We start from the raw sequence: 14829 nt of genomic DNA, 5'->3' as shown, positions 1-14829 counted from the left end.
TTTACTGTCTCATGGTGTTGGGAGACTAGAAGTCTGAAGTCAAGATGTTAGCAGGGCCATTTCCCTTTCTGAAACTTGTAGGAGAATCCTTCCTTGACTTGTCCTAATTTCTAGTTTGCTGTTAGTCTTTGGCTTTCTTGGCTTTTAGATGTATCACTCCTGTCATTCATCTTCACATTTCCTTCCCTTATGTCTGTTTCTATGTCCAATTTTCTTTTTATAAGGACACCAGTCAGGGCACCTGGGTGGCTCAGTCAGTTAAGTGACTCTTGGTTTTGGCTCAGGTCATGATCTCACACCCCACATCAGGCCCTGGGCTAACTGAGCCTGCCTGGGATTCTCTTCCTCTCTCTGCTTCCCCCTCCGCACGTGTGCACAAGTGCTCTCTCTCAAAATAAAACTCAAATAAATAAATAAGGACACCAGTCATATTGGATTAGGGCCCACCCTAATAACCTCATTTTAACTTGATTACATCTGTAAAGATCTCATTTACAAACAAAGTCACCTTTTGGGGTACTAGGAGTTAGAACTTAAACATATCTTTTATGGAAAGAGATAATTCAATAGTAGTTAAAGGATGAGATGGAGGAGTTGTGGATTTGAGAGTTTTGGTTATGGGCCTGGGAGTGGATAGCTGAGTGGCCTGGAGAGAGAGTCACTGAAGACAAGGTTGAGGAATTAAGAGGCTAGGGAGGGTGGTGATGTGTGTGTTGGGGGCAGGAGGGGGGCTTCAAGGTGGGCAATGGGGTCATCCAGGATGGAATGTGCTGAGCATTCTCACTGCTTGCCTTAGAGGTGGTGTGTATAGTGAGTTTGTTCCCCTTGAAATGGGGACTTAAGACCACAGTATGACTGGAGGGGTTATATACCTGCCACATGCAAGCAGGCACCAAATCCTGCCAATTTTACTTCCTAGGTGTCTCCATTCCCACAGCTTCTGTTGTTTTGTGCCTCTCAGCATCTTGTAACATTCTCCTTACTGGTTTCCCTGCTTCACTCCCTTCTGAGCTCTCCTCCAAACCAAGCCACTAACTTTTCCCTTTGTTTAGAATGCTCTTCTGACAGATACCTGCATGGCCATCTCCCTTCCTCCTTTAAGCCATCACTCAAATGTCACCTCAGCAAAGGCCTATTCTGACCAATCCATTTAACACTGCAGCCAAGCACTTTTTTCCCCTTCTAAATATAATTTACTTCTTTAAAATAGTGTTTTGTTTATTGTCTGTCTCCTCCTGATGAGAATGTAAGCTTGGAAAGGGTAGGAATCTTTTTTTTTTTTTTTTTTTTTTTTTTGGTGCAAAAAAAAAGTGATTTTATTAAAGCGTGGGGACAGAACCCATAGGCAGAAAGAACTGTGAGGAATCTTTGTTTTGTTGACTAATGTAACCTAAGGATCTTGAACACTTACTGGCATATAGTAGGTGTTTGATGAATTGATGACTGGTTAATATAAGAACGAATGGCTATTGAGCCTCCAAGTGTGTGGCCATACCCAGATCCTGTCATTCTCCCTCAGCCTTCCCATGTCCAGATTAGAGGACAAAATCCAAATTAATTCGTTGGATGGTCTTAAAGGACCTCCTTGCTTGGTCACTGCCATGGCTTAGTCTATCTTTGGCCTAATCCCTTTGGACCTGGGCTCTGGGCATACTAACATCTTACTCTTCTGACATGCATGAGATTTTCTGCCTCTGAACCTTTGCTCTTGCCATTTGTCTGCTTGCCACCCATCAAGAGTGTTCAAAGGACACTAGTAATAAGCTCTGAGCGCTTGCTCCTGAGGACCTATCTCTCCACTCCCAAACCCCTCTCAATTTGGGATAAGGCCTGATTCTGTAAGGTACCTCCAGCTACCACTTCCGTCCTTGCACTAGGAAGGTGGTGTATGGTTGCACTTCTGAATATGGGCACAAGGTGGCAGCATTTACAAAGGGCTAGCCCACCCTCTTGCAGGGTTTGTACAGAGGTTGCCAGGAGATTCAAGACCAAGGTACTAGTCTAGGCTTGAAATTTGGCCTCACTGGGCTCAGAGATCTCTCATTTGTTCCACAAACAGCTAGTGATCACCCATAATGTGACAAATATAGTCACTGGCTTCAGAACCTCTAGCCCCAGCTATAGCCACGTATATAGGGATTTTCACTATTGGTATAAGTACAGAAATTAGGGAAGTTCATTAGACTTCAGGAGTTCAGAGCCCTCTGTCCAGTCTTTAGGAAGAGTCAAAGCTTCAAAGAAGAAGACATTATGCTTGTGTAGAATCTTGAAGAAGCACAAGAAGTGAAAAGGATATTCTTGGTAAAGGGCAGGCATGAACTAAGGTATAGAGGTGAGAAAAGCACAGAGATCATCACTGGAGCATGAAGTTCAAGGCGGGGAGTGTGAGGAATCAAGCTCCAAGGTGGGTGGGAGCCAGACTGGAAGGGCCTGAGCGTCTGGCCAAGGAGCTTGGACTTTTTCTTGAGGGTGATGGAGAGTCACTGAAGCCTTTAAGGAGGAAATGATGTGGCATTATCAGATTGGTATTTTAGGGAGAGCTCTGGCTGCTACAGTGTAGAAAATGGGTTGGGGGCACAGGCAGAAAAGTCAGTGAGGAGGTTGCTGTAGGGATCCAGGGGGAGATGGTGAAGCCAAAATTATGGCTGGAGCAGGCCTTAGAGAAGCTCTCCTAGCTCACAGGAGCTTTCATGGCCTGGCACTTTGAAAGAGTTCTTGGCCCTTGGCACCCACTTCCCTGCCATTTAAGCCACCTCAGCCCTTCTGTTTCTGAGGTTTCTTTTGGCTCTACCTTAGTTCCCCTGGTTATCCTGGTTGGAACCAGTGTTTCTGTCAGTTTCCATGTGGGGCCCTCAACTTCCTTAGGTCCCACTCTCTTGGGAGATCTGTCAACCTTCAGCACACCTACATCCCAGCCTCCCTCAGTGTGATCCTTTCATGCACATCCTTCTTTGACAGAAACACCAGATAGATATGTGACTGAGGGGCCTCCTCCACTAGGGCTGTCACTCTCTGCCATTGCCGCCCCCGCTGCCCCCAGCCAGCATTCATACAAACATATGTGTGTGCATACACATATGCGTGTATCATTGACAGGACTGATGCTGAAGGAAGGGCATCCCTGGCAGGCAGAGGAGTGTCACCTGAGGAAATGTCTGGAGGTAGGAAAGTACAAGGGAGTGTTTGGGGAGCAGAGGGGGATGTTGTTAGCAGGGTCTGGAAGGGACTGGTCAGGGCCTTCAAGGTTGGGCCCTGAGCCATGACCAAGTACTGCAAGCAAGGGGCACCACAGCCAGGTTTTGAGCAGCGATTGGGAGAGTCACCTTCCTTCAGTCTCATGAATATGCACAGAACCTGTTGAATTATGCAGACCGAAAGGATGTAAATGTATATGCAAATTTTCTGCTGCCCTTCTTGTTGCTATGGAAACCAAAGAATAGCAAAAGGGGGCCCAAACCCTGGGGAGACCAGACTGGAGAGACTGGAGACCAGGAGGATCTCCTCTGTCGCCTGCTTTTCCCTTTCCTTCTGTTTTAATCTTTTTCTTTGCCTCACTCTTTGTCTCCGGGCTCTCTCTTTCCATCTCTTTGCCCCTCTTGATCTTTCTGTCTCTATCTCTATTTATCCCTCCTGTTTTTTTTGTTTCTGTTTGTCAGTCTCTGAGCTTCTGTCTGTTCATGTGTATATATCTTTGACTCCATGTCACTGTTGCTCTATGACTCTCAGACAATGTTTCTCTGTGACTTCATGTCTCCCCCATCTTTGTGTCTTAAATTCCATGGCTCTCCCTCCTGCATTTCCCTGTCTCCATGTCTCTGACTCACATCTTTTTTTCTCTGCATCTCTATTTTTGTGTCTGACTCTCTCTAATTGTGTCTATTTCTTGGTCTTTCTTCCAAGTTCTTTCCCTTCTCTTTTCACTCTGATTCTGTCTCTCTGAACTTCTTATTCCAATGCTTGTCTCTGATGGGAAGGACAGGAAGCTGCACATGTGTTCTTGACTGATGGCCCAGCCACCCACATGTTCAAAGATTCCTAGGTGCTCTCCCCACATAAAATCCTGTTGCAGGTCTGGCCCCTGTCAGTGTTGCCATTGGACCCCTGTGACAGGCCTATGCTGGCTGCCAGTACACCAGGGCTCCTGTTCTAGCCTTTGCCTACTGTGTGACCCTGCCTAGTGTTTCTCTCTCTGGATCTGTAGTCCCATCTCTCTCGAAGCTGGTGGGCATCTTGAGGCAATGAGGTATAGAGAATAGAGAAGTGAGAGGTGAGTCTTAGTGGTTCACCCATCTGGCCCTCTGCCCAAGGGCTGACGTGAAGGGTCTGGCTGGGGCCCAGGTATGAGGGTGTCTAGGGCTAGTTGAGACCAATCCTGGCCCCCAGAGAAGACTTCTTGCTGATCCACAAAATCAAGCAGCAGCCTATCCACAGTCTATCCATGCTTCTGCCTGTTGCAGACTTAAACATCCAATTACCTGTTCAGGGTCCTTTGTTTGCCCCTCTGCCATTGATTGGGCTTACATTTATAGAACACCTATTCTACGCCATGCTTCTGCCTTCACAGGTCCACAGTGATAGAGAAATGTCATCTGGGCTTTTTGCATCTTCCCCCTCCCCACCAAGAAGGGTCTCTTTGGTCCAGGTGGAAGGAAGAACACAGACCCTTCAACTCCCATAGCTTCCTATCCCTGGTGGGCTCATTTGTGGGTATAAAGCATATGCAGCTGCAAAAGTCATGGATCAAGGTTAGGAGAAACAGAGACACAGAGATAGAGACAAGAGTAACTGGATCTATGGAGGCAATATGTCTCCATACAGGGTTTGGGATGGGGTATAGGAAATTTAGGGCAGGACTGAGGGTGAGGGTAGGCCAGAGTATTTTGAGGGCAGGTAAGCCACCCTATGTAGAGGAGGAAGCTTCCCTTTTCAGCCCTGGGCAGGATGCCTTAACCTCTAGGGAAGCACTAGACATGGGGGATCTGGCTGGGGCCCAGGTGTGGGGGCAGTCAGAGCAGTCAGGGCAAGCCCTCCTCCTCCAAGAGACTGCCAAGCTAAGCCCCCAGCTCTCCTGTCTCGCCAGAAAGGACACAGACATAATCACTCTTCCCATTGACTGTGATTCACCCATGTTCAGGCCCAGGCGTGATTATGCTGTCAGGAATTCCATCTTTGAATTAAAAACCTCCCTGGACACCCTACCCCACCCCACCTGGGCCAGTTGTGCCAATGGGTGTTGGAGCAGGGTCAAACAAGGCTGTCTGGAGGGCTTTAGGCAAAGCCACACATGGAGAGAAAAAAAGGGATTAGGGGAAAGATGGAGAGTGAGAAAGACTGAAAGATACAGGAGACATAAACATTGATGGGTAGAAAACCAAAGCCAGCAGACGAAGGGGGCTCTGGTACCCACCAGGCTGGCACTGAACACTTGACTGGATTATCTCATTTAATTGAATCCTCACAACAGTCATAGGCAATAGGCACTGTTATGATCCCATTTTATTCCTGAGTTAATTGAGGCATAGAGACATTCAGTCATTTCCCTGAGGTCACAAAGCCAGTAAATGGTGAGTAGGTATTTGAACGTTTCAGTCTCACTGAAGAACCAAGAAGACAAACAGACATAGAGACAGAGGTTGGGACAAATTCTCACACCACCACTCATGGCAAATCTGGGACTCCTGGAATCATCAGGCAGCTGTTCAGGGGAAAGCCTTCCCACAGGCCGAAGAACATGCAGCTTCCTATCCTTTCTATCAGAGTCCAGGACTGTGACAGAGAGAGACATAGAGGGAGAGAGAGACAAAGACATCAAAGCAGGGAGAGAGATGGAAGGGGAACTCTGTGCCACAGAATTCCTTATCTGACTTTCCTCCTTCCTGCCAGGTGTGCAGCCTGTCCTGCCCCTGAGTCAGATCTAGCCCAGCAGACACCTTGCTTTGGTGGGGCCTAGGCTTTGAGATCCACTTTTCTTCCCTACAAATGTATTTATTTATTTTAAATTTAATGTATTTATTTTGAGAGAGAGCACATGGGAGGGGGTGGAGAGAGAAAGAGAGATTGAATCCCTAGCAGGTTCTACACTGTCAGCACAAAGCCCAACTCAAGATCAAGAGTCAGATGCTTAACCAACTGAGCCACCCAGGCACCTCCCCACACACAAATTTATTGAGCACCTACTTAGTAGAGAGGCACTCCTGCTCCACATCTCCTACCTCTTTCTCTTTCACTATTGAGAAGTCTTTCCCATTGTCTAACTTCAATCCCCTAGGATAGGTTCTGCAATAAGGGATCAAGATTAGAATTTGGGGACACTTTGATATGGAGGCTTATTCTAGCCAAGTACAGAGAAGAGGCCCCTGAGGGCTGGCTTTGGGTGCCTTCTGGTTGGAGGCCCCTTCTAGTTGGTTTGGAGAAGAGGCTCATGGCCCAGCTGGTGGGGCCTAGAGAGCTGAGCTGTCAGCAGTAGGGAGGATAGGGTTGAGAAAAAAAACCAGGAACTATCCTGAGGGAGCCAGGGAGTTGGCTTTATGGTTTCTAATGTTTTAACCCTGGTTTCAATTACCCCCAGGGTCCCCAGGCTTCCCTGATGGTTGTGGGCTCCCAAGCTTGAGGGAGGCTCAGGACTCTCCTGGGAATGCCAGAAACTAGAGGCTCAGGGATAGGAGTCTGGGGGCAGGGGAGAATTTCCATCCTCTTCTTCCATGTGTCTGGCTGAGAGAGGCCGCCAGACCAAGCAGGACTCTGGGGACAGCAGGGAGGCTGGGGAAGGAGGGGCCTACACTCTGCTCACAGGCTTCTATGGAGGGTCTACATCAGCCAGCTCCTTAGCACCAGTTTGGTCCCATTGGCCTCAGCCCAATCCTGGCTGCTAAAGCCCAGAGCTCTTTCTTGGCCTCATCAGGCTCCTTTTTGGTCTTGTGACAACCCTGACTCCTGGCTTTCCTTCTGCCTCTGGGGCAACCACACCTTCCCTGCTCACTCTGTTTTTTAAAATTATTTTTTTATTTTTATTTTTTTATTTTTTGAGAGACAGAGTGCAAGCAGGGGAGGGGCAGAGAGACAGAGAGAGAGACACACACACACATACACACACACAGAGTCGGAAGCAGGCTCCAGGCTCTGAGCTGTCAGCAAAGAGCCTGACGAGGGGCCCGAACTCACAAACCAGGAGATCATGACCTGAACTGAAGTCAGATGCTTACCCAACTGAGCCACCCAGGCATCCCTCTGCCCACTCTGTGTATTAATCATGGTTCCTAGGGCTTCAGCTTCAATCCTCTCCTCCCCTCCTCCTGCCTCTCATCATTTTTTCTCCCTGCTCCTGTGATCTATCTTGTTATCTTCTAGCACGTTCAGAGTGCCCAGATCAGTCCAAGACTTTGATGGATGCCCGTACAACCAGCAAGAGCCAGTTACAGGGGGCATTAGAAGTCAAACAGGGACTGCACACTTCCAACCAGGTGGCTCTTTCTCACCTTCTGTGTTCTTCCCATCCTTGTCGCTGCTGGTCACCATCCCACAGACCTTCAACTCCATGGATATGTCAAGCCCCAACTCTCTCCAGCTCAGTGAATGGCACCATCATCTCCCAGTTACTCATGCCAAAAACCTGGGAGTCATCTATGCTTTTGTACACAATGTTCCCTCTGGGCCTGGCACACAGTAGGTGCTAATAAATGTCTCTTGAACTGAGCTTAATTCAGTTTTCTCTCTTGGACTCCCATCTGCCTCTGTCTGTTTCCCTGGGACTTGGTGTCTCTGGCATTCAATCTTTAAATCTCTAATTTTTCTCTGTCTTCTCAATCACTACAATTGAGTTTCTGAGGGAGAAGCTGGGGCTTCTTTTTTTCCCTCTGTCCCTGCCCCAGGGAATCACAGGCTCGCTGGAAATGGAGCTGTGGGAGATGAAGGGAGGAAACCAATCTTGGGGCCATGTGGCCCTCAGTCCTATTTGGAAATAGGGAAGCAGCTCTACAGCAGCAAGGATCAAGGTCAGACTCTGGGCTGGCACTGGAAGGAGACAATCCTTTGAAGACATATGCCTTCTATGAAGAATTGGGGAGAAAAGGATCAAGACCCACTGGAGTGGGAGGAAGGGTAAGTTCTTTGTGTTTTTGAGCAGGGAATTAGTTTCATGCAAAATTTTGCAACACAACATGAAGAAAAACGGCATCTGTGATTTTGCAAGTCTGTGTCCTTGCTCCAGCCTTCAAACACACTTGGTGTCCTAATCCTGACTTCTCTGTCCTCTTTTGTCTCTCTCCCCACCATCCACTCTGATTCCCCTATTCCTTCCCTGACCATCTACTACTCTTTCCAAACGTATCCCAGACCTTGGGATCACTGGGGGAGGGTCCTTGGAAGAGCAGACTCTAGACTAAGTGTCCAGGGGTCTGTTCTCTGTGTATAGGGCAACACAGGGGTTCCTCTGTCAAGGGAGCAGATGGAGATGAATCTGAGCCCTCCCCTCCCCCACCTCCCCTGACAAAGCCCTGTTCTCTCTTCAGCCCCAGGGCCCTGCCCCGGGTTAGATTGGAGGTCTCCCTCCCATGGGTAACTGCAGACACCTCTTCCCTGGCTGCCCCACCTTCAGCCTTAGCCTTTCTCACTACTCTGTACAGCAGCCTCAGTGATCTCTCTAAAATGTAGATCTGGTTATGCTCCTCACCTACTTTATGCCTTTCCAGACTTGCATGGCCTTGGCACTAAAAGCACTTCAGGATGTGGTCTCTGAGCCACTCAGGCTATCTCAGTCTGCCTTTTGCCTTCTGGGTCACTGCTTAATCCCTTACTGGACACCAAATCCTCTTTGCCATCCCTTGAGGATGTAACCCATTCAGATAGCCTCCCTCTCCTGTGCCCTGGGACTTTTCTTCTCTGGGCCAATGTTGTCCTGCTTGCTTACCACATTCATTCATTCATTCATTCATTCAACATTTATTTAAATCTAGTTCAAATGTTAGGAGTACCTGTTCTATGCCAGACCCAGCTCTAGTTGTCACAGGGCTGCCCTCACGGAGCTCACAGGCACCACACAAGTAACTAGGTAGTTTAACGTCACACAAATTACTATAAGGAAAAAGACTATGGCACTATGGGAGAAGAAAAAGGGGCTTAGTCTAGGCTTCTTTTAGGTGATATTTAGGCTGTCACCTCTCGCCTAAGAGGACCATGGATTCAGACACAGCACTCTCACATGGACAAATTGTATACTTGCCTATTTTGCTTAGTATCCATCTTCCTTAACTAGAATGGGAATCCCATGAGGACAAGGGATTTTTAAACTTTTTTAGACAAAAAGTAAACAGTAAAGTACACAAACCTTAAGGGTACAGATCAGATTTTGACACATGTGTTTACACTTTTGGAACCCAACATCCCCCCCCCCCCCAACAAAGGTAAGTACAATTCTGACTTCTATCACCATAAATGAGTTTGCCTGTTCTTGAGCTTTGCATAAATGAAATCATTCAATATGCTGTACTCTTTTCTGTTTCTTTTTTTTTTTTTTAGATTGACATTTTGTCTGTGAGCTTTATCCATTTTTGTTGTGTGTAGCTATAGCTGTTGTTTTTTTGTTGTTGTTGTTTTGTTTTCTTTTTTCTGTAACTGTATCATAATCTATTCATTTATTTGGGTTGTTTCCAGCTTGAGACTATTATGAATAAAACTGCTATGAACATTCTTTGTGAGGTAATAAGGTACATAGATGTTCAACTTAGTAGATCCTGCCAAACAATGTTCCAAAGTGGCTGTACTAACTTATACACGTGCAAGTAGTGTGTGGAGTTCTAATTGCTCCATGTCCTTGAGAGGGCAGAGCTTTTTGTCTGTTTGCTTCATTGCTATATTCTATCACTTACATCAATGTCTGGTACATAGTAGATGCTCAATATATACTTATTGATTGCCTTATAAATGGGGGAGCTATCTGCATTCCTGGGGTCCTGCTCTGGCCCAGGCACTAACTTGCTGTGTGACTCTGGGCAGGTGACTCCCCCTCTCTGAGTTGTTTCCTTGTCTGTAGCATAAGGGGAGTGACAGTAGAGGCTTTACCTTCCAGTGCCAGCTAGATGCTCTGAGAGCTGGACACCTGTTCATTCATTCAGTCCACTTGGGTCTATAAGGTCCTACTATGTACCAGGATGGTGAGGGTGTGATCCGTGACATACCACTGACAGCCTCTTTCAGGTCAGCCAAGACCAGGGGTCATTGCCCATCTTGTCCCCAACTCATCCTTCTGGAGTCTGTTCTTCCTTCCTCTGTCCAGCCCTGACCCCAGGGGGAGGGGGTCTGGACTGAGCCTGTGGATGGAAAATGTGATTAATGATCAAAAAAACATCCAAAAGGAAGAGACCAGGAAAACAACTTGGGGAAAGCTCCTCGCCCAGGGGAGGGGGGCCATGTCCTGGGCCTTGGGACAGCTCCGGCTGCCCTCCCGCCGCCCTTTCTGGGAAGCTGCCACAGAGTGGGTAATTTTAGCCAAAAGTGAAAAAAAAAAAGCCACTCTAATTATTTATGAAAAAAGTTCCCCCCACCCAATGTAAATTATGCTTCCCCTGGAGGCTTCCCCCTACTGTTACTCCATTCCTAGTGGTCCCTCTGCTTGGTCAGGCTGGGGGGCCCTAGAGACACTGGGCTGGGGGCAGAGGAGGAATTTCAACATGAAATGTTTTGTTCATTAGCAGAAAACATAGGGGGAAATTCCCTTTTTGCCTGGGCCTGGGCAGCCCAGGCGAATACCCAAAACCTATTGTCAAAAATAGAGTCTGGGCTGCAGAGCAGGGTGGGGGGTTTTACTGGGGTGGCGGGGGCGGGGGGGACACAGACGTTTATTCCCCTTCTCTTAGACTCTGGGCTTTCAGGGGTTTCCTGAGCCTTAATCCTTCCTTCTTTCGGGGATTTCATTCCCAATGTCTCAGGTTGCCCACAAAACTTCCTTCATAGCAAAACGGGAGGAACTGGGGTTAGACTGGCCTTAGAACTTCCAACTAAGGAGGAAGGGAGGATATCAAAGAGAGGGAGGGGAGGCCTTGGACATATCCAAATAATTCAGAATTCTGGTAGAATATGTTGGGATCAGTAGGTAGCAAATCTGAGGGGGGCCATGAGCAGGAATGAAACCACCTCTTTCTATCTGAGTGGATTTAGAGGGCCCCAGTGAGGAGGGAAGTACATAGATAGCTCCAGAGAGCTGAGGACAATTCCAGGATGAATATTTAGGTTTCCCTATTATAGTTTCAGCTCTTTCCTGTTCTTTACCTTTAGGGAATCTTTGCCCTTTCCTGGTGCCAAGGTTAGAAGGGTCAGGGCACTCTTAGGCAGTGGTCCAAATGACAAGATTCCAGAAGGGGCTCTGCAGCATAGGGGTGTTGTAAGTGGGTCCTAGGTGCTGTCCCAGGATAGAAGTGAGTCCTCCCTGGGTGCTAGGCTGGACCCTGAGTGTGTGTGTGGGTGCTCAAGGGCCCCCCTGCCTGGCTCGTCCTGGGGCTGTGTGGGGATCGGGTTTCTCGGCGCCTGGAGCCTCCGCGAGGCCGAGCTGTTCCCGGTCCCCGGCCAAGCCGCCCCGGGCGCTGGCACTGGGAGAGGAAGCAGGGGGGGGGGGCGCGGTGAGGGGGAGCAAGAGGGGGGGGAGTGGGGGGAGCTATGAGGGCTTTTACGTAACTGCCTCCCAGAGCCCGCCCCTACTGCCAAACCCCAGTGTGGGACTTTGTGTGATTGAGTGTGTGTGCCTATGTGACATGCGGTGTGACTGAGTACATGGCTGTGTGTGACCGTGTCTGTGTGTGGAGATGGTGTATAAGTGTGCGATTCGGGGGGGTCCTGCCCTTCTGGGACCTCTAGCTGCCAGTCCTAAGCAGAGGACCCTGACTCCCAGTGTGCCATGGCGAGGTTGAATATAAACTTTTGACTCTTTGAAACTATGTTACTTTACATGACTGTGTGTTTGGCATTTGTAGGCAAGACAGAGAGCCTATGTGTGTTTGTAACTTCGGATAGCCAAGTGTGTGACCCTAGTGGAACTTTCTGATGGACCAGCACGTTAGAAGAGCATCATTTCCCAAAGGAGCACTAGAAAAGGTAGACCATAGTAGGTGGGATAGAAGCCTCCTTCCCTGAGGGCACATCAGTAGGAATGGAGAAGGGTCCTTGCTATCCATGATGGAGGAGGGTTGAGCCAAAAGTCCTGCCACAGAGCCCTCTTTCATGGCAAGCGTAAAACTCCAAGGACTCAAGAGTCAAGAAGAATTTCCCTCAATTTCCCAAGTCTTTCTGGGGTTATCAAATCTGAAATCTACATCACTTGCAGGGCAAGAGGGCTCTGAACTAAGGGCATTATTTCCTGCTGCCCCTCACTGGAGAAGCAGATGTTGGAGATCGGTGAAGATAGGGTGGGACTGGGAGGAGAGTGTCCAAGAAGTTGGTTTAGCTTAAGAGTAAGTGCATGACAGAGAAGGGAGCTGGCGCGGAGCTGGGGCCATGGGAGATAGGGGTGCCTAGCTGGCTCAGTCCCTAGAGCATGTGACTCTTGATCTCAGGGTTGGGAGTAGAGATTTCTTTAAAAAAAATAATAAAATTAAATTTTAAAAGCTTGAGAGGACACAGGGCCAGATCCTGCAAAGGCTTTGAAACCCCACCTAAGAAGCCTGGCTTTGCCCCCACGCCGGGGTATGGGAGGGTTCAACACGAAGATTTAGCAAGCCCAGAAGCTCGTGGCAGATAGGGCATTGAAAGCTGTGGGAGCGGAAACCCACGAGTAATCTGTTGCCCCAATCCAGATGGGAGCAGAATCAGTTCTTATGGCGGCCAAAGGGAAGGCGCCCCACCCAGTCTGTTCCATAGGTGGGCGCCGCCTCTGAGCTGGAGCCGCAGCCTTAGGGGGGTACGCGCGTCCCTCATCGCCCGCCAGGTGTCGCTGCGACACCAGAGAAGAGGGCGCGGCCAGGGTGTTGCGCCTGGAAGTTGCTGAGGATCTACCGACGCCGGGATCCAGTCCGACGTGCGTCTCTTGTCCTTGCTAAGCCTCGGACGCACCGACATGTCCGGCTCCCGGCTCCTGATTGCCTGGCGCAGACCCTGCCCCGGCACCCGCGGACTTCGGTACTGCTGACTACAGCCCCCGAGTCCCCAGGTGGAAAGGGGACGTTGTTCGGGGAGGAACCCCCCACTGCCCTCAACCTGGCGGGAGGCAGTGGCTAAGACACTGAAGGATCTGGAAGTCAAGTCAATCCAGCAATGACCTGCCGATCTCGGCGCCAGTCGGCCCCTCGAGGGGTATGGGGCCCCCTGAGCACCCAACCTCATCTAGGCCTAGTTGCTGCGCAGGGTGAGGGGCAATTCCTGACTCCCTCACCCCCCATTTCATCCCGCCGGCCCCGCTCTTTCCCAGGGTCCACCATTCCGTCCCCGTCCGTGGCCTGGGAATCTGGAGGCTGCGGGCCCGAGAGGCTGGTTAAGGGACCCTTACTGTGGGTAGGGATGGGCGGGATCTCAGCTGAGTGCCACTATTTCGCTGTGTATCTTTAAGCCCCAGCTGGCCCTCTCTGAGCCTCAGCCCCGGCTGACCCCAGCCGGTTGCTCTGAGGGGATTCCGAAGCCACGGAAGTGAAAGTGAAAAGCCCAGGCAATGGCGGGAACAAGGGAGTCCCTGAAGCACTTCTTGGGAAAGGGCCCGGCGCTTGGGCAGCCTACTGGGAAAGGGTGTGAGGAAACTGCGAGATAGTTCCTTCCCCTCTCCCCGCCCCCAGCCCTGGAGCAGCTCCCGGGAGGGGCCAGGCGCAGGGATTAATGGTCAAAGGTCGGGTGAAAAATCCATGGGGTGGAGATAGGGGTGGGCCACTCGTTCTCCGCCTCTGGCATTCAACCTTTCTTTTGCGCTCTCGCGTGGCCTCAGAAGTTGGTTGGGTTGTCTAGCCTTAATCCCCCTTGTTGTAGCCAGACCAGAGGCCCGAGGGCAAGTGAAGTGAGCACACTGGCCCCTCAGGGGCCGAGGCTGCGAAAGGAAAACTCGAAGGGTGAACCTCCAGCGCCAAACTCGTGCGTGCCCCGCATTCTGGAACTGCCCGTCCAGGCATAGAGGGTGTAACCTCCCTACCCTGTTCATCCCAGCGGAGGTTTCCCCCCAGACCATGTGTCCCGCGGGGCGAGGAAAGGGGATAGGTTATAGTGTCACCGGAGACTTGATGGGAGAGAAGGCCTGGACTCCCAGCCTGGTCCATCCTGGTCAGGGTAGCGAAAAGCCCCCTTCCCTCCGCGTGAGAGGTGTATGTGTGTATGACTGTGAGAGTGGTCATTGCTGGGAGCAGAATAGGGGAGGGGCAGAGACGGCTGGTCTCCTGTACCCAAAATGGGTCCTGGGGGCTCTGGCTCGTGCTTCTGTCATAGAGATGCCTGCGGGAGGACCCTGAGAATTGGCCCAGGGTATGCCAGGGTGTCTGTACGAGGTAGTCAAGGCCTGAACAAGCGGGAGCACTGAGCAGCAGAGACCTGGCCAAGGCTGAGTGAGAGAGGGAGTGTGAATGAGCGACCTGGGAGGGGGAGAAGGGGGCGCGCCCAGCGTCCCTAGGGAGCCCGGCGGAGTGGGTGCGGGTACGTGTGCACGCGTGTTTTTGAGACCAGCGGCCGGGCCTGCGCGTGAAGCACAGGGGCCACAGCCGTCTGGAGGGCGGGCGTTCCCAAGGAAGGGCGAATGTGAGGGGGCCACGCGTGCCAGTGCGGGCGAGTGTGCCAGCGGGGGGAGGGTTCGTGCGAGCGCGAGTCTAGTGGGAGTGGGGGCTCCCAAGCCTGCGCAGAGTGAGTGTGCCCGCGCGTGCCAGGCGCGGGAGCGTG

The sequence above is a fragment of the Herpailurus yagouaroundi genome, unplaced genomic scaffold (assembly GCF_014898765.1).
Source record: "Herpailurus yagouaroundi ecotype Mexico unplaced genomic scaffold, PumYag 160, whole genome shotgun sequence".
Classification (NCBI taxonomy): Eukaryota; Metazoa; Chordata; class Mammalia; order Carnivora; family Felidae; genus Herpailurus; species Herpailurus yagouaroundi.
The sequence above is the reverse complement of the archived record's forward strand: the minus strand, read 5'-3'. Positions refer to the sequence as shown.